The sequence below is a fragment of the Eubalaena glacialis genome, chromosome 7 (genome assembly GCF_028564815.1).
Source record: "Eubalaena glacialis isolate mEubGla1 chromosome 7, mEubGla1.1.hap2.+ XY, whole genome shotgun sequence".
Taxonomy (NCBI): Eukaryota; Metazoa; Chordata; class Mammalia; order Artiodactyla; family Balaenidae; genus Eubalaena; species Eubalaena glacialis.
The window spans coordinates 101,457,841-101,485,772 of record NC_083722.1 but is presented as its reverse complement, the minus strand read 5'-3'; the positions used below and the strand labels follow the sequence as shown (position 1 = coordinate 101,485,772).

General features: G+C 49.7%; 1 protein-coding gene across 1 annotated transcript in view; it reads right to left on the bottom strand.

The window, feature by feature from the left end:
• The window catches only part of ITPR1 (inositol 1,4,5-trisphosphate receptor type 1), a 319,709-nt gene that overhangs the window by 72,875 nt on the left and 218,902 nt on the right, over positions 1 to 27,932 (bottom strand). The window lies entirely within an intron of this gene.

Here is a 27,932-nt window from a genome sequence, read left to right as displayed (position 1 = left end):
AATAAAACAAGGCTCCAAACAATATATTTGCTTCTCCCAGTTGGAGCTTTCTGCCAATTTCATATCCTCCCCCATTTGGAAAGATGGCACTTCCTTACAGAAGGTAACCCGAGGCTTGCAATCCCAGAAAAAAACAACATCTTACCAGCCTCGTGAAGCCCCTTAACTGCTCCATCTCTCACCCCGCCACACCCAGTGCTTGATTCAGCACCTGCCCCCGCCCTGAGGGCCACCATGTTTCCATCTGCCAACATGCAACTTCAGTCACTGTGACCCTTCTTCTAGCCACTAGCCCATATGCTACCCTGACAAATATCTGCCTCATTGGCCCACCAAGCTCTTCTTGATCGTGCCCTTTCTTTTCCCTCTCCCTGTTCTTCTTTCCCTCTGGTTGTTTCTTACAAACAACACAGGATCCAGCCTTCCTACTTGTGCTCTCTGGTTCTGTCTTTTCTCCTCCAGCCACTCCCAAATGCCAGTTTACAAGTCACTGCCTGCCTCCTGCTCGGCCTCATCATTCTGTGTGTCACTGAGTCCTCCAACGCTCCCACTCTGTGAACCAAGCTCGAGTCTCTAGTGTGCTCCACTGCCCTTTACTTCCCTCTGTTTTCTTTTAGGCTTCCGTTTGTCCATCCGTCCATCCACTATTTACCGTGCACCTGTCATGAGTCAGGGATTACGCCCATTATAGGAGAAACAATGCTGAGCAAAAAGAGGCCTGCGCCCCATGAAACTGGCGGCTTGGTAGGAAAAAGACACAGTCATTCAACAGTCACCCTAAGGACTTTCACTAAAATAGCCTTTTAACCACTGACTCAACAGAGTGTTGGCAAACAGTAGCAGACACTCAACGCCACTGCCCTGTTCTTCCTGGCTCTTCCCATGGCTGGAGGGCCCTCATCTTTCAGTCACAGCATTAACATCACCGACTCAAGAAAACCACCCCTGACCGTCCTACTAACGCAGCAGCCACGCCAGCTGTTTATTCTCACATGCTCTATTTTATCCTTCATAGCAATTGGCCCCTGAAACGACACTTGTATTTACTGTTCACCTACTTACTGTCTGTCTTGGGCAGAGTGTAAGCTCCAAGAGGGCAGGAGCCTTGCCTATATGGTTCACAGCTGTCGTCAGAACACCCAGAAGAGGCCCAGCACACAGAAGGTGCTCTATAATGATTTGATGAAAGAATGAATACAACTCAACACTTTATGGCTCCTCTTGACTCGCCAACCCCCCCCATCAGATCCTACTTATATTCAGTGGCTGCGGCAGAAATAAATTCCCGCCATACTGTAGATTCTTATTTCTCATATCCTCTAACGCGAGAAACCAAGTTCCAATTGTTCACTTCTTTGAGAGCCAGTGCTTCCGCAGACAAACAAGAGGAGATGTGCGGGGGACTAAGACCTCAACCCATAGCCACCTAAATACAGTGATTACATTTTCCACCAAGAGGCGTCACACAGCATCTCACGCACACGGGGTCAGGAGGGGACTGCACGAGGCGGCGGCTGCTCGGGGCAATGAACTTCAGTTGCTGCCCCTTAGGTCTCCTCATGGCATGGAGGCAACTTAAAAAGCATCCTTGGACACTCCGGTCATTCAAGAAAACAAGTGCACTTTAAGTAAATAAGTAAATAAATAAAGAGCCAAAGCCTGCCATCTGTCATCGGTAAGAGTGCAAGAGTACACACCCACCCATCACCTGCTACAAAGGCACTGCTTCACGTCTAGCTGGTTAACCCAGCCCCTGTCGCCTGACAGGGTCAGGGCAAGGACACCTCTTATAAAACGAGAGAAGGGCAAGGCACTGAGGATTATGGGCTTCTACATACGTTTCCACAGCGGCCAGTATATTTATTTTGCACTGTTTATAACAGTCCCCGTCCCTCAAGGATTTGAAGCTGCTTTATAAACAGAACACAGTCAAGAAAACGGTAGAGTGGACAGCGGGGTACAGTGACATGAGTAAGCACAGAAAACCGACATCAAGCAAGGATGGGGGCTGGAGGATGGGTGAGGTGATTCCGGGAGTCTTGGGCTCGGCTCCGAGGCATCCGGCCGTCAAGCTGAAATGAGAGGCCAACTCCATCACACCTCTTAGTAAGAATCAAGAGGAGAGATACCACCAGTGCTTCGAAGGAAGGAAACGTCTCTTAACGGAGGGGTTAGTAGGGCAGGCTTTCCAGTTGGACCTCCTGGGTTCAAGGCTGGGGTCCCTCATCCACTGGCTCTGTGACCCTGGGCAAATTACTCAACCTCTCTGAACCCACGTGGAAGGGCTGCCAAGGTGCACACGACGTGCTTAGCCCAGTGCCCGCTGACTGTGTTGGTTTCGTACTACCATGACATTAGTATCATGTGAAAACCGCACAGCAAAGGCATCACCCAAGCAGCTAAGTGGTGAGAGCTGCCAGAGAGACCGGCCTTCGGCTCCACCGCTCTCGAGCCAGTGTCACCTCAGAAAGTGACAACGTCTCCGAAACCCAAATCTTCTCATCTGCAAAATGGGCACCATAACAGGGTGTGCCCTTCACGGGTGGTTATGAAGACCTGAGATAATCATAGCAACACTCCCAACGGCTGACCCGACGAGGTGCTGGGAACTTGGTGTGCACCTTCGTGCGTGTCACCTCACACACAGCCCCTGATGAAGCAGTTGTTACTATTACTCCTTTTTGAGATCAGGAGACCCTTTTGGGTCTTTAAGATAATGTGCATCAGGTGTGGAGCATGCCCGAGAAGCCCACACTGTGACAAATGTCGCCTTCCCAGGACACCGTGAGAGGCACGGGCCTGGGAAGTGGCAGAGCAGCGAGGAGGGGTGACAGCGGGGCTGCAGGGGCCCCAACGGAGAAGCTCAGTAGACGCCCTGGAAGGAAGACATCTGGGCTCCAGAGGGGAAGTGCTGGTACCTCGTACGGGAGGAGAAGTGAAAACGGAGGCATGTGGAGGAACTAAGGACCCCCGGTCCCCGATCAGGGGCTGTGCCGGGGGAAGGCATGGGGGCCGGGGAGCAGGCCCAGGCCAGGGGCTCTTGGAGACCCTCGCTGCCCCTCCCTGGTGCCTGGTGTCATCTGGACTCGGTGAGACCAGGCCCCACACACGGCTCACAGACCTGTTCATTCCACCTGCTTCCGTCACAATGTGCTCGGAGGACCTGCGGGTGGGAAGGGGGCGCCCTCCTCAGGACTGTTTCCCCAGAAGCGGGTGGGACCTCAGACCAGAGCAGGCGGGGACTCGGCCCCGACCCGCCTCAGGCTCTTCGTGGGCACTGGTCTACCTCCCTCCATGGGCGTATTTCAGTGAATCACACCCCAACCTCCACCCCCAAAACCTAGAGCCAAGAGCCATGGAGAGACTGTTTCACTTCTCCAAACTTTGCACTCCACCCCACCCAGCAGGTTTGAGCACCCACTTCCAAATAAACCTGGCCTAGAGCAGGCAACATTAGTCCCAGGTAAGAGAAAGCAAAACGGGGGGCAGGTGAATGGGAAGTGACTAAAAGGGAAACAAGAGAACTTTCTGGAGTGAAGAAAATGTCTTGATTGGGGTGGAGGTCACACAGGTGTGGTAGAGAGAAGAATGCACCCCCATCCCTGAAAAGATGTCCAGACCCTAATCCCTGGGACTTGTGAATATGTCACCTTACATGGCAAAGGGGAATAAGGTTGCAGATGGAATTAAGGTTGCTAACCTTAAAATAGGGAGATTATGCTGGATTATTCAGAGGGGCTAGTGTCATCACAAGGGTTCTTAAAAGTAGAAGAGGAGGGTAGAGTGATACGGTGTGAGAAGGACTCCACTCAGCATCGCTGGCTTTGAAGATGAGGAAGGGGCCGCAGCCAAGGGGCCTCTAGAAACTGGGAAAGACAGGGAAACGGATTCTCCCCCGGAGCCTCCAGAAAGGAATACAGCCCCGCTGACACCTTGATTTTTAGTCTAGTTAAGACTCATGTCGAACTTGTAAGATAAAAAAATCTGGCTGTCTTATTAAGCCACTAAGACTTCAGTAATTCGTTACAGCAGCCATTGAAAACAAATACGACAGGTATAAACATTTGTCAAATCTGATCAAATTGTACACTTAAAATCTCTACATATTATCGTATGTAAATCATATCACAATAAAAAGGAAGAGAAGGGAAAAAAAAACTGCTTTGTTACCCGAAGGCTAGAGAACTTTGTCAAGGCTGTCCAGACGAGGGGCCACCCTCAGAGGCCATCTCCCCTTGCAGAGGGGTCTGCGTCTGCCGCCCTCATGGCCCATCTTTCTTCACCCTCTGCTTATCTCCAAATCGCATGTGATTCCAAAGCCCTCTTCACATAACCTGTCTCATCAGCGCTCTAGGAGATTGCCAAGATAGATATCACCATTCATAAATCCATCACGTTATAGACAGGAGAGCTGGGGTCAGGAGAGGTCAGCTGACGTGTGGCAGAGCCACGCCCGCTCCCTGCCTCTGCACTCAAGGCCCTGTGCACCGCCTGCCTTCTTAGTGACCACACGGAACACCAGCCCCAGTGATCGGCAGGCAACTCCAAAAAAACGAGGGTGGGTTTGGGGGCAGACACAGCGTCAATGCCAACATCACGGACAACAGGTCCATGTTTGGAGTGGCCTTAGGGAAGGAAGCCGGGGTTGGGCCAGGTGAGAAAGTGACCACCTGCAGCGGCCACCTCCATGGAAGCTCTGGGGGACAGAGGTGGGAGGGGACCCAGGTATGGCCACTGTAAGCCAGGCTTAAAAACAATCCCCACAAAACAGAAAATACGGATCACAGAAGGTTAAAGCTGGAAGCACTCTATTCCAGACATTTCCAGATGTTTTTCCCAGTAGGGAAACCCTGCTCCTCCTCCGTCCCCTAACACCATCTTCCATGAGGACCCCGGTATAAGAGAGATACAGGCAGAACTGCTCAGCCTGAAACACAGCACGGAGGATGCCCCTCACATCACTGCAACTCCTCCTTGCAACGCCAGGGCTCCACAGAACGCTGTTTGGGAAGTACCCATTTAGTCCAGCCCTTCACATTTTACAGAGGGGTAAACTGAGGCCCAGGAGGGAAACAGACATCTCAAGGCCATACAGAGCCCACGTCTCCTGCCTGCTCGAGCCAGTCCCTTTGCCCAGGCTCGGTGGTGGCTGGGTGACACAGCAAGCAGCTCGAATTTCATTCCTGCTCTCAGATAACTGTCGAGTGGACACAGTTTGCCCTCCTCGGGCTGCTTGAGCTGTATGGGGACTTAAGAACTGAGGTCTTAGTTTAAAATAATAAGGAAACCACCCTTTCAGATCACTCTTGAAAATAATAAGATATCCCTTGATTAGCCTGGCAGCCACCCTCGATGCCCAGCCAAGTCCTTGCAAAGGAACAGAGCGTGATTTATGACAGGTCCACCCAGCTCCTGAAACCAGAGGCGGCCCGAAGTTAGGGACCGGCAGACAACTGGCAGCTCCTCTAAACAATAGGCCGGAAGCGTGCAGGATGGGGTGGGGGGAGAAGAATGGGAGCCACGGGCCTTCGCCATGTGCTGGACATACAACAGGGAAGGTGAGCGAATCAGCACCTTATTGAAAAGCCATCTTCCCCAGAATTCAGAGACTTGGGGGGAGGAGGGCAAAGACAGTCTTGGAACCTCGGAACCCAGAGCCAGCCAGCCAGCCTGCACCTGCAGGGACACGGGAGGGGCCCTTTACGAGCATCTCAGATAAAGGAAGTGGCAGCAGCAGGAAGCAGAGGTGGAGGTGATCCAGGACAGGTCTGGCGGGAGAGGGGATGGTATGGGGGGAGCAGTCCCCGGCGCTCCTGGGACAGCTTCGAGACTTTGATCCTTCCCCAAAGGAAAGCATTTCACCCGGCAGCAGTCCACCTTCTAGAAACCCTCACACTGAGCCTTCAGAGACTCCAGAGAATGAGCTTTTCTATCTGACTGCCTGGTACACAGCCCATGACATTCACTCTGCGTGCTCACTTATCTGCGGCAGAATGAATTAAATTCTCAGGCTAAATGCAAGAATTTGAAAAATGTGACTGCTGAACAGTGCTGAATCCTTGTGCTTCCAGGAGCAGATGGAAATTCCTCCCTGGAGTCTGACTTTTTCTCTTTTTACTCTGCCTCTGGCACACGGGGACCTCGGCCTCGGCTCTGGAGTCTCCAGGACTTGAAGGGATGTCTCCAAACAGACCAAGCCATTCCTGTCCAGCTTGTTCAGAGGCTCTGCGGGTGACAGAGTGACAGCAATGGCTACCCAAGTGTGGGGTTTACCTTGTGGGGTTCTCTTCCTATACCTGTGATTAACTGAGACTTCATCACTTCCTGGGGACCCCTGATCTGTAAATTACAGTGAACAATAATTGAAGCTTTCTGATTTGCTTGGCACCTACCTAAGTGCTTTGTATACAGTATCTCATTTAACCCTTCTAACTACCCCATGAGGTAGGGGCTACCACTATCCCCACTTTACAGATGAGGAAACTGAGGCTCAAAGAGGTTAAATAACTTGCCAAGCCATACAGCTAGGAAGTGGTGGTGGTGCCCCAGGACTCAAGCCCCACGGGTCTGACACCTCAGCCCATGCTCTCAACGCCCCTGCTTTGTTCAACACCTCTCACCTGAGCCAGAGTGTGTCAAACTCCAAACACCTTTTGGCTTTTTATAATGCACTCCCTACCCACCAGCCCCGGTCTCTCAGCTGCACAGCAGAGAGTCTCACAGACTCTTCTCACAGGAAAGAATAGCCATGGTAGGAACACATGTGAATGCCCCAACTTTCTTGCAAGGCCTGATGCTCTTGTTAATCTGGGCTCCCAAACAAGCCTCTTTTGCTAGTTGAAGCTTTGCCGGGGCTGGGGGTTACAGGTTGTTCACCGAACCACTGTCACTCAATGACCACCGTAGGTCCCTTTCTTAGAAACCCATGACAACAATCAAAACCCAAAGATCATGTACCAGGAACCAGGTGATAAAACACACATGCTTTAGGCACAGGAGCCTGGAGAATTGCAAGTCTGGAAACCTGAATTTTAGCCATTGCTCCTCGATAACCAGCTACGTGAACTTGGGCAATTTGCTTAACTGGATTTGTGCCCTAGGTTCCTTACCTGAAAAACATGACTCTTACCACCTGCCTTGTGTGCATCACATGGAGGGGGTCCATCAAGGTTGCAGTTATGAAACACTATGTGAAACGCACTTTGATTACTACGGGAAGCTACTCAAATGCAGGGTGTATAATCTATCAATACCACTTTCAAAGGAAATCAGTTAGCAGGTAAGATAGGTGGATCGACTAATGTGCTGGGTGTTATGCGATGACCAAAGTCTAGTGTCCCCAAAACATCCAAAGATAAACAAGCCCAGCTTGTACTGGTAGGTCACGATGGCCTGTAAACTGACAGTAAAAACACACTGAAGAGCCTTTCCCAGTAACTGTCACAATGAAGGAAGTTAAAAAAAAAATCCAGCTGGAATTCCACTAGTTACAGACGCCATTCAGATTCCGTTAGACACAGAGACAAATGTTTTTGCTTCCACTTCTCAAAGTGTAATACACCCGAGGCAGAATGGTGTCAGACCCTCCCCCTGGACAGGCCCAAGCCTTTCAGCATGAACTGTTTTTCCAATATCTTCAACTATTCTTGACTTCAGGAAAAGTATGATATTTGAAAAGAATCTAATAATTAGTGAAGAGGGCATTAAGAATCAAACACTCCCCTGGTATAAATGATCACTCACTCTAAGGACATTTTTTTAGCAAGGTTTGATGGGTTTCAACCAGTAAACACCTGCAAGTCTCAGCTCACCGATGTCTCTGAGGATGTTGCCAGCTTTAATGAGTTCAGAAATAATATAAACTTTAAAACAGAAAAGAAGGAAGTGATGAAGTGAACGAAGTATGGGTTGTAAAGGCACTGACATTTCAACTTCATTTTTCTGAAAAGAGTTCCTCCCTCATCCAAACTGTAGAGCCATCTCTTGATAACTCAGACAAAAACAGCGTGTTTCAACTCCTGTTCCCTGCCAGGGCTGGACGGAGGCCACCGTCTGCTCATCGCTGATCCCCAAGGCCTGAGAGAGGGGCTGGAGGACAAGGAAGACCAAATTAATCTGGGCACTGGGCTCCAGGGAAGGGCCTGAGCTCCAAGGTCAATACCAAAGCACTGGATCTTCATGATGTTTTTCAAGGTGAGTTAATTCTGGTTTTAGCAAGCAGCAAGGTCCCACCTGTTCCCTAAGAACCACTTTTCTTCTGAGACCTGAGAGCTTAACACCTCTCCGTACCTGTCCCCCGGGGCCCACAGGAAACAGCACTGGCCAGGAAAGTCTGCCCGATCTGGTAAGCAGTCTGGTCCCCCCCTCCCCCGTGTGGATCATGACAGTTTCCCACATACGCATCCATGACACCTCAACCAACTGACTGTACTTCCTAAAAAAAAATTTTTTGAAGGTGTTATCTTACAAAGCCCCTGGATGTGTAGGTAAACTGTCAGCAGTAACATCTCTAGCAATATTTAAGAGTAAAATCACACAGATTCCAGGGAGGCAGGTCAGCCTTCATTCTAGAAGACCCAGGGACAAGAAGGTAAGGGGACTCCAAATTTTCTCTGGGTTCAATTCTCAAACCTCCTTACAGAAGCCAAAGGCCAGCACACTTTGCGGGGTGCACTGGCACAGCCGTCTGTCCCTTCCAGCCACAGGCAGGAAAACAAAGAGCCTCCAGAGAAAAACAGTGATGACCAGTAAAGTGGGAAACAGAAGCAACCCCAAATTTGCCTGAAGCGACGGGAGATTGCGGCAGGGACCTCCTTGGGAAATTTCTTTTAAGTACAGGAAGGTACTTTGGTTGCTCTACAAGCCAACATGAGGTTCATAAAAAAGAAAGGCACTGTGAAGCAGACGAGACTTTGGTTAGACCTCAGGGACGACTTCTGTTAAAGTACTCAGGGAGGTTTTGGAATCTCGGTCTACAGACATCTACTCAACTAGAGAAGAAGAAAATCAGTATCAGTGCACGTCTGGGGCTGCTGGAGACGCACACTAGTCTCCAAGGGTGTCCTCCAGGACTGATTCTATGATTTAACCAAAGTGCCTTCTGGTGGTTCAGGTGACACTCTCAGGTCTCATGTCAGCTCGCCCACAGCCTTGCTGTGGGATCTGTGGCAGGGGGACAGAGGCCTTCTCAGTGAGCCTCCAATGTGTATCATGAGACCTGAAAAGAACGATGCAAGAGGTGCTGCGAAAACTCCATCAGCAAGAAACGCACCCCGGGCATCAGCAAAGGAGGGCTCAGGTGGATCCCCTGCCCAGAGCCTAGGGGTGACGCGGCTGCTGTCCCTTCCCGCTTCACTTGGGGGTTCCATCCGCATTATCAAGAAAGAACTGACACAGGAGTCGGAGGATAAGACCTTCGCTCTTTGGTCTTATTTCTATCCTGGTTACCTCAGGGCCAATCAATCAACACTGACCGACATTTTCTGCCCTAAAATCACCAAGGTTCCCCAGGGCATCCAACTTGAGCTTTATGTCGACGTCAAGAAGAATCCTTTGCGCGCCCATTCTCTGTGTTTGTACGGAGAGCAGCAGGGGCTCAGAGAAAGGGCTCCATGCCCTGCACACTCAGCAAGGTACAAGCAGATGGACAGGGGTGGCTGAGGAACTGGGCAGGTATGGACAGGGCATTTATTAACCTGCAGCCTCGGTTTCCTCATCTGTAATGGAGGAAGGAGGAGGGGAAGTGCCACCCAAGAGGCCTGGAGGATGGAATCAAGAAGCTACAGCACAGGGCCTGCACCTGATAGGTGTTCTGTACCAGACACTTTCCCTTCCCCGCTCTCAACAGACCGAACTGTGACACACCTGCTCGACGGATAACATCCAAAAAGAAATAAATCTACCCTGGCCTGTCGGGGGCAAGGACGTTGGCTGGCAAACAGCAAAACATCCAGCAAAGCGAGCACCTTCCTGACGGAGGGCTCACCGTCACCCGCTGTCCTCTGCTCGATCAAATGACCTCTCAGGTCTCAGTCCTGGTCTGAACCCCAAAGGACACGCTCCAGGACTTTCAGTCCTCCCAACCCAGCAGGTCCATTTCACTGGGTACTGGCCCATCAGGGGGCCCATATGGCTGCAGAGAACATCCTTGGGATCCAAGAGTAAAACGTACAGATGGCCAGACGGATGGAGATGGCGGGATAAAATTACACGGCACTCATCTGTGTAAGTGCTGCTTAATAGATTATGGCTCTGGCATCAGTAACGTGTATCCAAGTAGGTTACAGCCTGAGCCAACTTGGTGCCCTTTAGAAGCACTGACTAGGGCTTGGCAGGGGCCGTGGAGATCACCTAATTCAGCCTCCCACCTGATGATAAGCTCAGTACCTGGGTCGAGCAGTGGTCTCATGCCCCGCGCCCCTGCCCACCCCCCAGTGCTATGCTCCAACCACGCTGGCTTCCTTCAGGTCCTGCAATATGTTGGCTCATGCCAACCCATCTGTCTGAACACTCCTGCCCTCTGCTTTTCACGCCACTGGTTCTCTTCTCGTCTGCTAAGTCTGGGCTTAAATGCATCTCCCTGGAGAAGCCTCCTCTGACCACCCTAAGTGGCTTCTCCATGACACTCTTCCCTCTTCACGCTTCTCCCTTATTTAACTGTTAACTGGCTTACGATCCATCTCCCCTGCTAGACTATAACATCCTCGAGGGCAGGCCCTCTATGATCTCAGTCCGGACTGTGTCACGGCCACCTCATCCAGTGCCTGGCACCCAGCAGGTGCTCCATCAATACCTGCTATCTTAATGAACGCACAATAGTCCTGAAGGACGTGCCATCCTGCAAAACTTAAATCGAGTCCAGCTTTGCATCTACGGCAGCTGAAGTTTAACTCAATAACCAGAAGATCCCCGTCCGTGAAAGCTCAAAGTCCTGCCAAGCGGGGAAAACGCCGAACGCCAAAGACCAGCTGAAGGAGGCTAATGCGGCGTTCTCACCTCTCAGAGGCTCATCAGGTTTATGCCCAGGCCTCTGTGATGGGCTCAGGCTGGCTGGGGGTCCTAATCCATGTAGCTAACTGTTAACTACTCTGGCCTCGCTGACACTTGCATTATTAAGGTGGGGCGAGAAGGACAATCATTCGTAGACCTTCCATCTCAGAACCTGGCTCCCACCCCTGACTTGATAACTACAAGCTCGGGGCTGAACAGTTTGTGGGCTTGTGTTGCAAGGAGGCTAATGAAAACACGTTTTTCAAACACCGTATGGTGAGGGCCACTGAAGCACCATCCTCCTCCAACAGCGATATAAATTTTTAAGTCCTGAATTCAAAGGGAAACAAGTGGCTTGAAGATATCAGATGGTTTACAGGACTCTCCCCTCTGGCATCTGGGACATCTTGATGACAAATTTAAAACCAGGCAAAGGTAACTGGGAGAAACATCAAGAGAGGCTCTGACACTTTCACAAAGGAACTTAGAGGACTCAGGAAATGCACGTGGGCATAGATTTCTCAGTGAGAAGGAGGGTCATGGCAGAAGTGCCGATGCCAGCTGTGAATGTCACTTAGGTTCTCAGAGGGCTCAGGGTCCAGGCTTGTGAGTGACATGTCTTTAAGGCCCCCATGTCAGGACTCTAGCCGCTGGCAGTTTCTAATGAGAAAGTATTCTCAACCATGAAGTTAGCTCGACTGGAAAAGTTCCAAAGGGAAAGTCCCTCCAGTTACTCAGAGTGGGGGAAAAAAAGTTGCCTTCTTGGTCTGGAATCTGGGGATATTTTATGCAGATGGCTCTAACAGAAGTTACTAAGGGGAAGTCAGCTCGCCTTTGATTATTCAAACGGGCTACTGCTATTAAGAATTGCACAACTCTTGGGCAAGGCAGGGGTGGGTTTCGGCTTTGTTTTTTTTTAAGCCTATCCTCACGGGAACTACTTATTCTTTTCTAAGAACATTTCATTATAACCTCCCTAACTCACGTCTTTTAAATGTCTGTGCTCTGGTGGGAATGTGACCGACAAGGCAAAGCCATCAGGGCAGCCAGGGCGCAGGTGGACACCCCGGAGCTGCCACCGGGGCTTCCCAGGAGGGCAGTTCTTCTTCCCTGCTGAGAATTGGATGGAGCAGTCACTTTTTTTTAATGCAGGCTGAGTAATCGCAACCTGCAACCTTCAGGTAACACAAGTTGCCCAAGCTCCGGGAATTATCACTGTGGGACAAACGCCTTCCTTTGTTTTCACGTGGTTCCATCTTATAATGTGCTAGATGAGATAAGAGGTGTCACCCCACCCAGGGCAAGAGCACAAGGAAGATTATGGAAATGCCAAGAGCCCTCCTTCTCTGGGGCAGAGCGATGGTCTGTCCCACGGGCAATGGAATCCATCTAGTTCAGGGGCAACCTGAGAGCAAAGGGCAAGCTTCTATCGGATGAGCTTGAAGACTCCCAGGACAGGTCCCTATAATGAAGGGGCTGGTAATAAAGAAAAATATCCTAGGAAAAGAAATAGGTGAGGTGGGAGAAAAGACACCTTAGCCAAAACCCTTCTGATGTCTTACAGCTACACAATGGGGAACTCTTAGGGGGAAAAGGAAAATATTCTGTTTCTGGAGACAGCTCCAAGAATACTGAGCTAGGCGTGAGAAACAAGCAAGCGGATAGATTGGGGGGAAAAAAAGAAAGAAAAGAAAAGGTGGGGAGAGGAAGGAGTCAGGGAAGGGGGAGCGAGATGGCTGAGAGACAGGGGAATTAAAGAACACCATGGCAACAAGTCCGTCCACCTACCCTGGCCGCCCACCCACAGCCAGATTCTTTGCTGACGCACTTGAGAACAAGCTGGTTCCTACCAGCTCAGGAAGGTGAGCAAACCCGGAGAGCTCATTAAATCCCTTCTCAGCGACTCTTGTCTGCCTGCAGATAGTGAGCAAGGAGGATATAAATAGAAGTTATATAACATCTCTTTGTTGATTCCTGTGCTTACCAAAAAAATGCAGCATGACCTTGTTTTTTTTTCTGCAGCGTTTTCTTCAGCCTGCGGGTTGAGGACTTTCAGCCAGTTAGGGATCATCTTAAAGTTTAAAGAGTAGACTATAGATTTCCACACTAAGGACACTCAGGAGGGTCATCCCAGTTCGGAACCCTCAGGATCAAGTCCTCCTCAGGTATAAAAAACAAAAAATCTACTTGCTGCAGAATAAAACTTTAAGGGATCTTGTGGCGCCCTCTGAGGATATTTCTGATGATGCCAGGAGTTGTATTAACACCCAAGAGCAGAGACCCGTGTGAAACCAAATACATGACGACTTGGGTTTTCAAAGGAGGTCAGAGCACTCAAAATACATACATTTAAAGCCATCTGATGGTTTCTAAATACCTCCAGGAAGACTCAGTTGTCTTTTTCTTTCTCAACAGGCAAGACAGTAAGAGGCCAGTGGAATGCAAAGGCCTCCTCCTTAGGGAGGCCAACAGAGGTGAGAAGTGCAGAGGGAAACACCAACGGGAGGCCCTGAGATCTACCCCAACCCCGTCAGAGCCTCCAGCGCTGCCGGGGCTGCTGGACGGACTCTTGTTCTGGCATCTTCACCGGGAGGTAGCTTTAAAGGAGCGTGTGCTTACAGGCTGTGCTGCTGAACCCCCATTACTCTGCTATCTTGTCTAACCTAGTGATGCCACAAGACTCTTTCAAAAAACTGTTACCATGGGAACTTTTCCCTCTCGAGCATTTTTCAAGAAATGTTACAGGTTCTGGAGAATTCAATGCCCTTGGTCTCGGTAAGCATGTTCTGAGTCCTTGAACGTGTGGCTTCAACCGAGAGGACTTTCAAACCCATGACGCAAGGGTTTTGAACACAAATCTCTTCAAGGGATGCGGTTAAGCACACAGGGCATGGGTGCTATGATGGCCTGAGGCCCCACTAGGCACACAAATTCTGAACCACAGGGCCTTTAACACATCCTATCCGCTAAACAGAAGACCCCATAGGGATATAAGCAGCTCAGAGGGTGACCCCAATAAGGGATGCTGTGGCTATCATCCCTACCATGGGATTTCCCTTCTCATCAGAACTGGGAGGTGGTCAACAACACAACAAGGCATCCATCCAGGCAGGGCAAGAGCCACCATGCCCCACTGAACCCCTGGTCCTAGGTCAGCACATCAGCCCATCTCTCAACTGAGCCCTATTAGCCCAAGCCTTCTCCTCTTCTAAATTCCTGTGAGGAAAACACCATCGACCTTCTATAATATAAACAGCGCGGATCTGGTAGGAACCAATACACCCTCCTGCCCCGACGTGGCAACGTTGCCAGGTAACAATGTAGAAATACACTCAGAAAACTGTATGTGACAATATACAACCTCCGCTCTGCAGCTGATAACCGAGGGAGTGTTAAAACACCATGTTCTCTGAACACTTGGGCTCTTGGTGCAAAAAGAAAATTAAACGGGATATTTCCTCCTGTAAATATAAGACAGGCATACGACTCACACATGCAGCCACTAACTGCAAATAGTAGAGGGGTTTGCCGCAGCCATCTGCAATGCACCCCAGCTTTCACTCTCCTGCCCCTCCACTCCCCCCAACATGGATTCCAGAAAACTAAGAGAAACATGACCAAGCACGAGCCTCTCCTGTGTTAGGGACAAGTTCACCTCTGACCAGAGAAAGGACACCAGTGGCAACTACAGAAAAACTCATACCTTATTATAAAACCGGGCGTGCTTCCATCGTGTGGTTCCTAAGTTGACTTAGAGAATTCACTGCATGACCAAGCAGTGACCACTTGCTTCTCAGATCAAATAACCAGCGCTGCCTACCCGCTCCCAACAATGACGAGGAAGACGCTGCTCTGGAGGATGCAAAGCACCACAGTGGATGTGGAGCACTGATTAACTCCCTGGCATTGGACCCATGCAACTTCAAGGCTGTCCAGCACGGTAGAAAGTCAAGAGGTTTTTGAGGGAGATAGACCTGGGTACCGAATCTCAGCTCTGCTAACTGGGTGACTTTGCATAAGACCTCCCTCGATCTTTTGGGACTCAGTTTTCCCATCCAAAATTGGGGCTATCCCACCTAGCCCAGATCAAGTACATAGCAGCACCATGCGCTGTGCCTGCCCTGGAACGGGCACTTTATAAAGGCAACAAGTCCTTTCCTTTTCCTTCTGCAACACATAAACATTCTTCAACCTGCCCAAGACTCTAATATGGGGAGAATCCAGTGCATGGAGCTTCTTCATGCAAAATGGGCAAAAGATGAGCTCCAATAAGCCTCACATTACACCAAAGTACATATGCTCCTTTAGATGTAAGTGAAAATCAAAAATTGTAGCAGTATAATCTAACTTTTCTTAGGAGCCCTAATTCAATGAGCTGCCCTCTGTCTCCACGAAGTTATGCAAGAGACCTTCCTTCCCATTAACTTTCATGGACCTGAGACCCTGGAACCCGCTAGAGGGGAAGCAGCATGTGTGGCACATATAATTTTTATTTGGCAAATGGGATGAAAGGTAAAGTCTTTCGTGGTTCTCTTCTCCGTCATGCACAGGTCGGTGATATAACCAAAGCAAAGACACACAAGCCATCCCAGGACTTCTCTGGAAGGCAGACCGCCCTCCACAATGAGCCCACTAACAAAAAGAAGAACAAAGAGAGAGAAGCCATAAATTCTGCAGAGGGGCTGAGAACTCAGGCTCTTCTCTATATTTATTCATTACGTACAGATCGAGTTCCCTTTACCCAACACATGCAGAGACTTCCTTGGGGAACGTGGGGTTGAAACAAACCCTGACACAACTACCAGCTAGCTCTGTGACCCTAAGCAAGCAACTTGACCTCTCAGATCCTCTATTTCCCGCTGAGCAAAAAGGGGTCCAGGCAGTACCTGCCCACACAGGACCACCACGCAGAGTAAATGAGATGACGCAGAGAAAGCACCAAGCCTCGCTCCTGGCATGTGAGTGTTCAGACTTTGGTACTCATTATTATTACCACCAACTATAGTTACTATAAAGAAGAAAAGAAGGAAAAGATCCATCAAGAATCTCTGGCATCACAAGAAGATTTCTCCAAATTGACATTATATATTTCCCTTGGGTTCAGATAAACTTAACTCCTTCTCTCACCTAAAGAAAGTGCCTCTTTAAAATTGTGATAACCGTTAACAACACATTTTCTCCTTTCACATCCTCATGTTTATATTGGGAAAAGAACAAGACGACGAATGTAACATGGTGGCCACATAGAGTCCAGACTTTGATTCATTCAGGGAACATTTATTGAGCACCCACTATGGTCCAGGTGCTGGGAAGTAAGACTGAGGCTTGACCCTGGGAGAAATTACACTCTTGGGTGGGGGGAGGGGGGAGGAGAGGAAGACATACAACCAAAAAGAAACTGTGAGCAATGACTACGTATTAGGCACCATTCTGAGCTGCTGTGTGCTTTCCATATATTATCTCATTTAATCCCCAGAGCAGCCCTACAGAGCAGGATTCTCTACGTCTATTTGTTACATACAGATTGACTTCCCTTCATCCAACACATGCAGAGACTTCTCTGGGGAACCTGGGGGTGAAGACAGACTTGATCTCTGCCTCCTCGGGTCTTACAATGAGCCTCCATTTCAAGAGTGGTGATTGCTAAGTAAATGAACTGCCCAGACAAAGAGACCACTACCTCTGCCTCAGGGGATCAAGAAGTTTCCAGAGCAGGAGGCAATTTAAACAGGGCTCAGGGAGCGTGCCAGGCAAAGGGAAGGTGGGCACGTCCCACACGGAGCAGAGGCATCTGAGTACACAGCCAGGGCCGGGCAAACGAGCAGGTTGCAGCCACAGGACAATGAACGCGGGGGTGTGTGTGGGAACCCAGGCAGGGCCAGGCACGTGGGCACCAGTGGATCGCAGAAACATGGCGGTGGATTTGATCCTCCGCGGAAGGCTGTTAGGACAGGGAATGAGGTGGTCTGGCCTTCATCTGGGGGGGAGGGGTGGGCATCACTGACAGCAGTATGGAAGAGAGAAATGTCCAGAGGCAGGGAAGCCTTGAAGAGCCCATCTCAGGCTCAGAACTCAGGTGGCCCGTGCTGGCAGATGGTACAGGATGCTGGTCAGGGGCAGGAATTCTGAAGCCAGAGCGCCTCGTTTCCAACCCCAGCTCCCCCAGCCCCAACCGGGTCACTTTGGGCATGTCATGTAGCCTCCAGGTGTCAACTGTCTGGCTCATTACAAGTCTGAACTAAGTCCTGACTATTAGAATACTGGGAGGTAGAGTGGACGCAGAATGACTTCCTGATGAAAATCAAGAGGGAGGAGACGGATGACATCAAGGTTTCCAGCTCAGGTGACTGCAGAGGTGGCGGTGGGAAGTCCACTGACCTAGATACAGAACACAAGAAGGCCAATGGGGTGGAGGACTGGAGGTGATGGGCGAGGTTGGGGTCGCATGAACTGAGAGTTAACACAGGTGGAGATGCCCAACGGGGATTTGCGCAGAAATCTGGAGATGATCACGGAGGTAGGGCCAGGAGCTGTTAGCATAAATGGTAGCTGGGAACCATGGGGATGGATGAGGTCACCCAGGGAGCTTGGAGAAAAAGACGACAAACAGGCTGGAGACCAGGTGCCAGCATCTCACGTATTTGAAGGTTAACTGTATGTGTCCCAAGGAGTCCCTTGTTCACCACGAGGAAAACCTCCAGAGGAAGCACAGAAATAGCACAGCGTCAGGCCAGCAGGAAGTGACTGACGTAAAATGTGGCACCCTGGGGTGGACGGTCAGACAGGGCTTCCAGATGAAAACTCTGGACTCCTGAGCCACGTATACAAATCCCCTCGGGAAGGAGCTGCCCGAGTCTGCCTTCCAAGTCTGCGTTAAAAAGTGGTAAGCGGGGCGATGGAATATATTCCCGCAGAGGCAGTAAAGGGAAAGGGGAGATCACCCCTCCAATCAAAAAAGGAAAGAAAAAGTAGAGGCCTCTCTTTCCCTGAATTTCCATTTATTAGCTGAGTAAGTGGCCAGACTCTCACGGGACTTAGGATATTAGTCATCTGGTGAATATTTACCACAAACCTATCACTGCTCTACCAGGGGGTGAAGAACGCAGAACAGAGGGATTAAGACATGGTTCTTTTCCTTAAGTAGCTTCCTATCTTGACAGCAAAGATTCAACAAACACTGGGGCTGGCAGAGGTTTTCCATAAAGGTCCAAATGGTAAATATTCTAGGATTTGCCAGCCATTTGGACTGTGGTGCAACCCCTCAGCTCTGCCCCAGCAGCGTGAGAACAGCCAAAGACAACACTAAAGGTTATTGTAAGGCTGGCTGTGTTCCAGTAAAACTTTATTTACAAAAGCAGGCATCAGGCTGGATTCGACCCCCCGGCCATAGTTTGCCAATCCCTGGACCAAGGTATCATAAGCCAACGGAGGAGAATTTGGTGTCAGCTTAGAAGTTCATAAGAGGCACTCCATCCTCAGAAGTCACTAAGGAAAGTTAGGAAGAATGCAGACCTCTTGCTAGAGCTGAAGGAAGAGAAAGAAAGAAGGACAATTTAGACTTGTGGATTTAACAGGATACAATGAAGGCATACTGACAACAATTTTCCAGTCTTCTCTGACATTTTTTTCTGCTCCTCAGTCAAATTTTGGAGACCATGGAAAACCCGAGGTTTCCTCTGAAGATATCTCCTCTTAGAAACTAATTCCTGCTTATGGGTTTTCTAGGAAGCAAGAAGATTAACACTTTGTATCCAAAGATCTCCCCCCAACTCCCTAACGACTGCAGTCCTGTTAGGGAAGGCCAGAAGAGCAGACGTATGGAACTGTCCACTTCTGCCTACACTGTTGGCTTTGCCGCTCAGGAAAGACGAAAAGTAACACTGGGTCTCCAGTTCCTCTACAGGCACGAGCCGGCGGGCACATCTTCCCCTCGGACCACCGCAATAGGACTGTGCTTCTCAAACCCAAGTGACAAGGAACATGCTGACCATCTTTGCAGTAATGTTTTGTCCTGAACTGCAGTAGGTCCGTGCATCATCCAGGGCTCACATCACTTGGACAGCTGGGGGCGTTCATTCAAGTCTTATATTCCCAACAATGGGAACTACTTTTGGATTTTGAGTCTTCACTGCAAAACCTTGGTCTAGACCAATAATCCTAAAAGACTCTTGTTCAGTGACACACCAGTTTCCTGGGAATGGAGAGGAAGGGCCTATGTCCAAGGATGACTTAGACCAAAAAGTAATAATAAAAATAATAATACAGAGAAGGAAAGAAAAAGTCCTGGGTCAGGGAGCAGGTAACTGGACTGCCTGTTGCTTTCTGCTTCACCCAGACCGTCCGGCAGTGTAAGGAACCAGGACCCGAAGCAATGAAGCCTCCCACCCTCCTGGACCTCTAAAGTTACCTCCAACACAGAATGAGTGAGAGGGACTTAGGTGAATAGTGTGTGAAAACAACATACGACAGCACACCCCCCAGGCCCACTGCATCATCAACCACTAGACTGAAGCAAAATATAAGAAGTTGGATTTTTGAAGGAGAACGAACTGAAGAAAACAAAGCTCATTTTTAAATAATAAAGACCGTATTAACACAAAAAATCACCACCTCGTTTTGAGATCCTTCTATGACCTGGGCACTGAGTGAGGCACTTTCAGTGAATCACCCTGTCCGACCATCCCAGGAGCCCTGGGAGGTGGGGACGGACACCGTTCTGCTCCCCAGGCAGGAGCTGGGCTGGGGGGTCAAGGACTTTCCCTGAGCCCTGGGGTGGGAGGTGAGAGGCAGGGCTGGAGGTCTTCGTCCCTCCATCAAACCAGCCCCAGGGCAGCGGCTCATTCCTGCAGCCGCGCCCTCTACCCCCCCCCCCCATGTGACCCTGTTTAATCCTCTCAATAACTGCATAAGGAAGGGACTCAGTTTTTCTAACTCGTGTTTTACAGATGAGAAAACTGACTTTCAGAGCATCCTGAGAAAGTCCAAGGTCACCCCGCTGGCGGGGGCAGGGCCGGAATTGTAGCCCAGGTGTTTCCACTCTGGAGGCCAAGCTCCCTCCCCTGCCATGCCTGCCCTTCTGGGCAGTGTCCCCCGAAGTCCCTGACCCCACGCCACCCGTTCTCCAAGGAGGGCCGACTGGCAGCGCCTGCAGCCCTCCCTGAACCAAGCCGGGCAGCTTCGCCGTCCAGACCCCTGGTGGCTTCAGCCAAAGGGCACAGGGGGCCGGGCCACCTGCCTTCCTCTTATTGTCATGGCAACGGCTCCCACACCCCCCAGGCTGGGGAGAAAGCAGTCTCCTGAGTCCACTGCTGGCCGTGCTCTTCTCCCACATGGATAAAACCCGAGGTCAGAAAACACCGCTCCCGAGTGACTCATTTCTGACTTGGCTGCCAAACACAACACCCTTTTACGTAACTCGCTTGCACACCAGTCTCCTTCCTCCTCCTCCTCGGGGTAGCTGTCCTGTCAAACCAAGGCTGATCTTCCTCACCAGCTGGCCTCCCATCTCCCGCAAAGGCAAAGCGAAGCGCCCTTCCTGCCCCGCATCTCCGCTCACTGGGGTCAGGGGTGGCCTCCGGTCCAGCGTGCTCCCCGCTCAGTGCCTTCTTGCGGTGACTTCTTCTGGAAGGGGTGGGAGATTTCCTATCGAATACTGGCTCTTGGGCTGATGACTTAAGCCAACCACAAAAAATAAGTGTGTGGCAAGGGAAAGGCCCCTGGACGAGGGACCTCTCTCTCTCTCAGCTGAATCCGCAGCCAGCTTCCTGACAGAGCACTTCTCACTTTTTCCAACTCGAGCTGTGTACGTGCGGAAAAGAAAATCCTTTCTGGGTGTGTCTGTAGGCTAGACTTGGCATGGGAAGGGCCGTGGGCAGCCATTTGATACATACAATTCACTGGGCTTCTGCAACCGGAAGCAATTAGTCCACAAAAAAAATTTTTTTTCGATCTTTTCCCTTCATTTGCTGTGAGGTTCTCTATGGTCATGACAGCACGTACAGCCCCAAACATCTGTATGTGCTTAAAAAAGAAACCCAACACTGGGTATGTTCAAAGATACATTCTACTCCTCCTCTTCCCCCAGGTGAGAGCTGTCTCTGTCCTCCCGAAGCGAAGAGGAAGTGGAGGAACATCCCCCGGGTGCCGGTGGGGACATCTCAGGAGGAAGAAACACAGAAATTGGCAAGGACGCGAAGGACGGATATGCAAGTGCCATGAGACTCGCTGAGCCCTGTGTGTGCCAAAAATTAATTCATAAGCAAATGCTTATTTTATAGTTTCCCACTTGCTACAAAACATCAAGCGGAAAGATTTCTTCTAGGGGCTGGCAGGAAGTGGGTGGCATGAGAGAGGGCAGAGAGAAGGCAGGAGTTACTCTTTTTTTTTTTTTTTAATAGATCTTTATTGGAGTATAATTGCTTCACAATACTGTGTTAGTTACTGTTGCACAACAAAGAGAAGCAGCTATATGCATACACGTCCTCATATCCCCTCCCTCTTGAGCCTCCCTCCCACCCTCCCTATCCCACCCCACTAGGTCATCGCGACGAAGCACAGAGCTGATCTCCCTGTGCTATGCGGCTGCTTCCCACCAGCCAACTATTTTACATTTGGTAGTGTATATATGTCGATGCTACTCTCACTTCGCCCCAGCTTCGCCCTCCCACCCCGTGTCCTCAAGTCCATTCTCTTTGTCTACCTCTTTATTCCTGGCCTGCAACTAGGTTCCTCGGTACCAATTTTTTTTTTTTTTAGATTCCATACATATGCGTTAGCATACGGTATTTGTTTTTCTTTTTCTGACTTATTTCACTCTGTATGACAGACTCTAGGTCCATCCACCTCACTACAAATAACTCAATTTCATTTCTTTTTATGGCTGAGTAATATTCCATTGTATATATGTGCCACATCTTCTTTATCCATTCATCTGTCGATGGACATTTAGGTTGGTTCCATGCAATCCCTATCAAACTACCAATGGCATTCTTCACAGAATTAGAACAAAAAATTTTACAATTAATATGGAAACAGAAAAGACGCCGAATAGCCAAAGCAATCTTGAGAAAGAAAAACGGAGTTGGAGGCATCAGGGTCCCTGACTTCAAACTATACCACAAAGCTACAGTAATCAAGACAGTATGGTACTGGCACAAAAACAGAAATATAGAGCAATGGTACAGGATAGAATGCCCAGAGATAAACCCATGCACATATGGGCATCTAATTTACAACAAAGGAGGCAAGAACATACAATGGAGAAAAGACAGCCTCTTCAAAAAGTGGTGCTGGGAAAACTGGACAGCTACATGTAAAAGAAGGAGTTACTCTTAAAGAGAAGCTTGATCCCACGGCTCAACGATGTCACCCATTCCTGGAGAACCCCAGGGTAGTGGTACCATCTCCTTGTTTCTGTAAGCAGAGGGTTCACCATGAAGCCTGAGCCACTCTGACAGCACCCAGGTAGGAGAAGTTTTGGAGGCAATATCTATCTTCAGACATTGTCACCATCAGAGAAGCCAGGGCAGGGACAGAAGATACGGGAAGACTTGGAGTCCACTATGCCAGGCCAGGAACTATCCCCAATTCAGCTTCCAGGCATTTCAGGGCTTAAGCGATGGTGTGACAGATTACAAGGTTTCAGAGTAAGGGCAATTCTCTGTGTGAGGGTTCCTAGCGAGCACTGTAGGTCCTTAGTTTTGGACTGCTACAAATGGAATCCTTCTGAGGTCTGGACAATGAAGTTTAGAACTTCTGAAGAACTCTGGTCCCCAGTGACCTTATCCTCAGTACAAGGGTGAATTTTCACACACCATCAAAAGGGGAAGGACAGGAGTCGACACTTCTGCAAAAATGGGATTGAACTTCCAGAGAGAACTGAGCTCCTCCATTGCAGAGACAATAGTGTCTCCCTTTCTTGCCCAACTCAGGGGCTTGACCGACCCATGGCAGGTGCTCAGTCAACGATAACAAGGGTGTGGGGGAGCCAGCCTCCCTCTCTGCTTAGTGCACAAGCTCTACTCACAGCAGGAGGTGCCACTCCTCTCTCCTCCCTCTGGGGCCGAGCTGGTCTCACGACTGGCTTTGACCAGTAGAACATGGCAGAAGTGTTGTACTATGGATTCCAAGCCCAGGCCTTAAAACGACTGGTAGCTCCCACATCCTACTCCCCAAAACACTGCTTCTTAGAACCCAGCCACCATGCTCTAAGAAGCCCAGACCACACAGAGGAGCCACATGGAGGAGAACCAAGGGCACAGCCCCCGCTCAGCAGCCAGCTAGGAGCTAGCACCAGTGCTACAACCATACAAGTGGCCATCTTGGCCGCTCCAGCCCAATCAAAGCCCTGATGACTGCAGCCCCAGCCAGGATCACACAGAGCATAACTGCTTACTGCTTGTATGATGAGGGGCGAGTTCCTTAACTATTCTGGGCTTCAGTCTCCTCATCTGAAAAATGAGATAATCATGGCACCTACCTCTTAGGGAGACTGTAAGAATTAAATGAGATGATACATGACAAACACGTAAGCATAGTTCCTGGTCCACAGTAAGCCCTTAATAAATGCTGGTTACCGTCATCATCATTATGGTTTTTACTTTAATTTTTTAATGATCATACAGTAAAACTGACTCTTTTGGTGTGCAGTTCTACAAATTTTCACACATGTATAGATTTGTGTGTCCAAAGCAGGACACACAACAGTGGCATCACCCAAAAAACTCCTCTGTGCTATTCCCTTATAGTCGGATTCTCCCCTCAGCCCTATGCTGGCGAACATTGATCTGTTCTCCATCACTACAGCCTTGTCCTTTGAGAATGTCATATAAATAGAACCATCCAGGGCGTCGCTTTCTGAGACTGGCTTCTTTCACTCAGCATAACGCCTCTGAGGTGCACCCACGTAATCGCATTTATCAATAGTTCATTCCCTTTTATTGTTGAGTAGGATTCTGTTGCATGGACGTACCATAGACTATGCAATCACCGTATTTTAAATAATTATTTTCACAAGCCAGGAAAGAAAGTCTTCAGAAATGGAGCCAGCCAGCCATCACTACTGGATTCTGAGTATTTCTGGAAAAACATCTAATAATTTCTAAAAAGTCCTGATTCAAAGCAGTAAGGAACCCAGGAGTCCACCTGCATGTATGTCTCATGACAGATACACACAGGAACAGAAACCCAGGGATGACTTCCCTAATCCCACACAAAACTGGGTTGGGAAGCAGGTCTCACTCCCCTTCTTCTCCATGTGAAGCCTGCTGCACATCCTGGGAGGAGGCGCTAGTAAAGGTAAGGGCTCTTCTGCAGCTGTCTCCTTGGAGAAGCGGCACACAGCTCTGAAACTGTGCAGCGCTGCATGCCCCACAGCGACTGCCCTTTCTACCACCTGTCCCTGAGAAACATGAGTCCAGGGGAGCCCACCTGGATTCCCTTCCTGGGACTGGGACACATCACGGTGAACAGGAAGGATGGCGGGCAGTGCGCTCCAGCTGGGACCCACCCGGCCTGTAATGGCTGACAGCCTTCGGCGATCATCAGCAGTCACAACTGCAGCCTTCACCCAACTCACACTAACTTCCCAGCTGCTCTTTTACTACTTTGAACCGGCTTCTCTAAAGCAAAACAAAACTGAATCACACTCCCCCTGGGACTTCAGGGTGTCTGTGCTTAGCTGGCCCCAGACAACTTGAATTCCACATCATTTTCTCTGGAGAAAGAGAAGCTCAGGGCCAAGTCAGCTCCAGGCTAGAATGAATCTTCCTGGAACCACAGGTTTCTAATGAGGCAGTGGGTGAAATCCTCCCAGCAACCCCTGAAATCACAGAAAGAGAGAGAGGAGAGAGAGATGGGGCGCGGGCAGAGCCAGCACACGCTCCATGCTGTGCCCTCCCAACCTGGCAGGGGGCTCGCGGGCCACCCCATCCAGGCCCACGCAGCCATGAGCACACTGGCTCTTCCAACAGACAGCAGCTCCACTCCCCGAGAGGCTGCGACTGGAGCTCCACCGTGGCATTTCATCTGGAGCCTGAGCATATGAGTAATAAATGTGTGAAAACATGAAACTAATATTCATAATTACTTTACAAGATAAAGAACTTGAAGGAAAAACAGCTTCTGTGTGCCTTGCCATCACCATCAGGGGTACACTGTGAAAAACACAGCATCTCGCCAGAAACTCAGACTGCGCCGTGCCAGCCAGGCTCAGCGCCGGCAGCCCTCAGTCTCCTCGAGCCCTCCCCGGGCTTCATTACTCCTTAATTAACGGTGTCTTCTTGGGTCCAGTCATCCAGACTCGGTAAAGCCTCCGGAGCCAAGTGGGGGCCCTCTGACCTTCTCGCTTCTGGCATCCAATCGGGTGACACTTTGGCCAACATGCATTAACTATAAATGGGTCCAAGGCACCAGCCTTGAGGAGGGAGCGAGCGTTGGAGAGTCTCCATTCATGACGTCCTGTCCCCACCAGGCTCAGGATACTTTTCCTCCTTTATTGAAGTATAGCTTTTGTATAGTAAAGCACACCAATTCTAACTGTATGGCTCACAGAGTTTGAAACAGATTTATACCTACGTAACTACCAACATGTAGCCCATCATTTCCAACACCCCAAAAGGCCCCCTATGCCCCTCCTAGAAAACATCCCGCCCTGCGATAGGACCAATTCTATCATACATTTATTTTGAATTCAGGCTTTCATTAGCTCTCTCTTCTAAACAACTTCTGATTAACTTTTAAATTATTGGACTGCCTCCTTCTAGGCCCTGCTCTCCTCAATTTATCTGTCAGATTTATAGTCCTGTGTTATAGCCCCGAGGCCCCTTGGGGGGCTGCCCGGCCCCCAACATACCCTAGCCCCCTTTCACTCTCCTCCGCCGGCTCGGCTCACTCTGAAGGACCCCAGCCCCGTCCTGTGAGCACGCCTTCCACTCTTGCGCCTCTGGGCCTTCTCGCCCTGCAGCATGGTCCAGCCTCCCCACACCCCAGCTCTGTGCACAATTTCCAACTTTCAGACCCACACCCATCATTCAAAGCCCATGTCATCAAAAAACCTTTCACTGACTCCTCACACGGCTGCCATTACTTCTTCCTTGGAGGGTCTGCAGTATCTTTCCTGCCTCCTGGATGGCACTACACATCATTCTTAAGACACAGCTTCCTATGTGCATGCATACTAAGTCTTATACCCTTGCTCCATTTTTAATTTCCTGAAGACTGGGATTAGTAAACTAGCAACTTTTTTTTTTTTTTTTTTTTTTTTTTTAATTGAGGAGGGGAAGGAATAACCTAAGGTTTCCAACTTCTTATCTGGCCAGTAGGAAAAAAACCCCAACCACTATCAACACCACTTCATTCAAGAGAAGACATCAGAGATTAAAAAAAAAAAAAAAATTGGACAGGCTATAACCTCAGAATAAAATGGTCAGATGGGCCTTCAAACTGATACATTTGGTTTATGAAACACTGACCACATCGCCCTTGTTTCCACACTTGGCTGTGCCTGGAGAAAATTCTCATAGACCGATTGGCCCCAGTGTCTGGAAACCACTGCCCTGAAGTCCCTAGTTCAGCGTCATGTACACAGCAAGTGCTCAATTAATGTTTAGTTTGACTGTTCTAGTTCCTGGGAATCACATGGTTCAGAGACCAGGAGAGTTTCAGCCCTGCTTCCATGCCAGCGCACGCACCCGGACAGCAGGACCACGGCAGTGGGCGAGCGAATCCTCGTGATCAGAGGACCTGCAGGACCCATCCACGCGCACACGCATGGTCAGACTCATGCGGGACAAAATCAAACGGCAACCCCACATGTTACAGGTCACAGGTGCCCGTGTGACAGCTCAGTCGTGCAGCGGACTCTCCCACCGGCACAAATCTCAACTGACGGCAGCGCACATATGAACGTCAGAAGTGTGTTTTGGGGCGTTTGGGCTGGAGGGCGAGGAGACAGGGCCGCCGCAGTTGCCATGGGGGGGGGGGCGGGCACAGGGCACCTGGCTGCAGGAGCGAGTGGGGCTGAAACCCAGGTGCCCTGGCTCAGGCCCAAGAGAAGAAATGCCCTTTTTAAATTTGCACAAAGAAACAAAACTTCATTAATCCAGATTCTGAAATTAAATTCAAGACCAAGAATATATGGTCAGGGCTTCCCTGGTGGCGCAATGGTTGAGGGCCCGCCTGCCAATGCAGGGGTCGCGGGTTCAAGCCCTGGTCCGGGAGGATCCCACATGCCGCGGAGCAGCTGGGCCCGTGCACCACGGCTGCTGAGCCTGCGCTCTGGAGCCCATGAGCTGCAGCTGCTGAGCCCACGTGCTACAATTGCTGAAGCCTGCACACCTGAAGCCCGTGCTCCGCAACAGGGGAGGCCACTGTGGTGAGAGGCCCACGCACCGCGGCGAGGAGTGGCCCCCACTCGCCGCAGCTGGAGAGGGCCCATGAGCAGCAACGAAGACCCAACACAGCCAAAAGTAAATAAATAAAATAAATAAAGTTATTTTAAAAAAAAAAGAAATAATACATTTAAGTAGGGGACCAAACATCCCAGCGTACACCTGCTGACCCAGCATAATAATTGATGGCATAAAAAAAAAAAAAGAATATATGGTCAAGTCAAATATATACATAAGGGTGAACTTCATGGTATATGAATTATATCTCAATCAAAAGCTGTTATCAAAATGTGTGTGTGTGTGTGTATGTATACACACACACACACACACACACACACAGCTAAGTAAACCCTTATTCAGAGCCAACAAAGAATGAAGAATGCATGAAGAAAGGAGTATCCAAGATATTTTAAAATATTTAAAGGAATCTTTTTAACTGCCATGTCCATGTGAAAATTATGTATATATTATTAAAATTCATTAAAATTGCTTCTTTAAGGACTTCTACTCAGAATTCTACTTCCTATTATTATTTTAAAATATGTGTCATAGCCA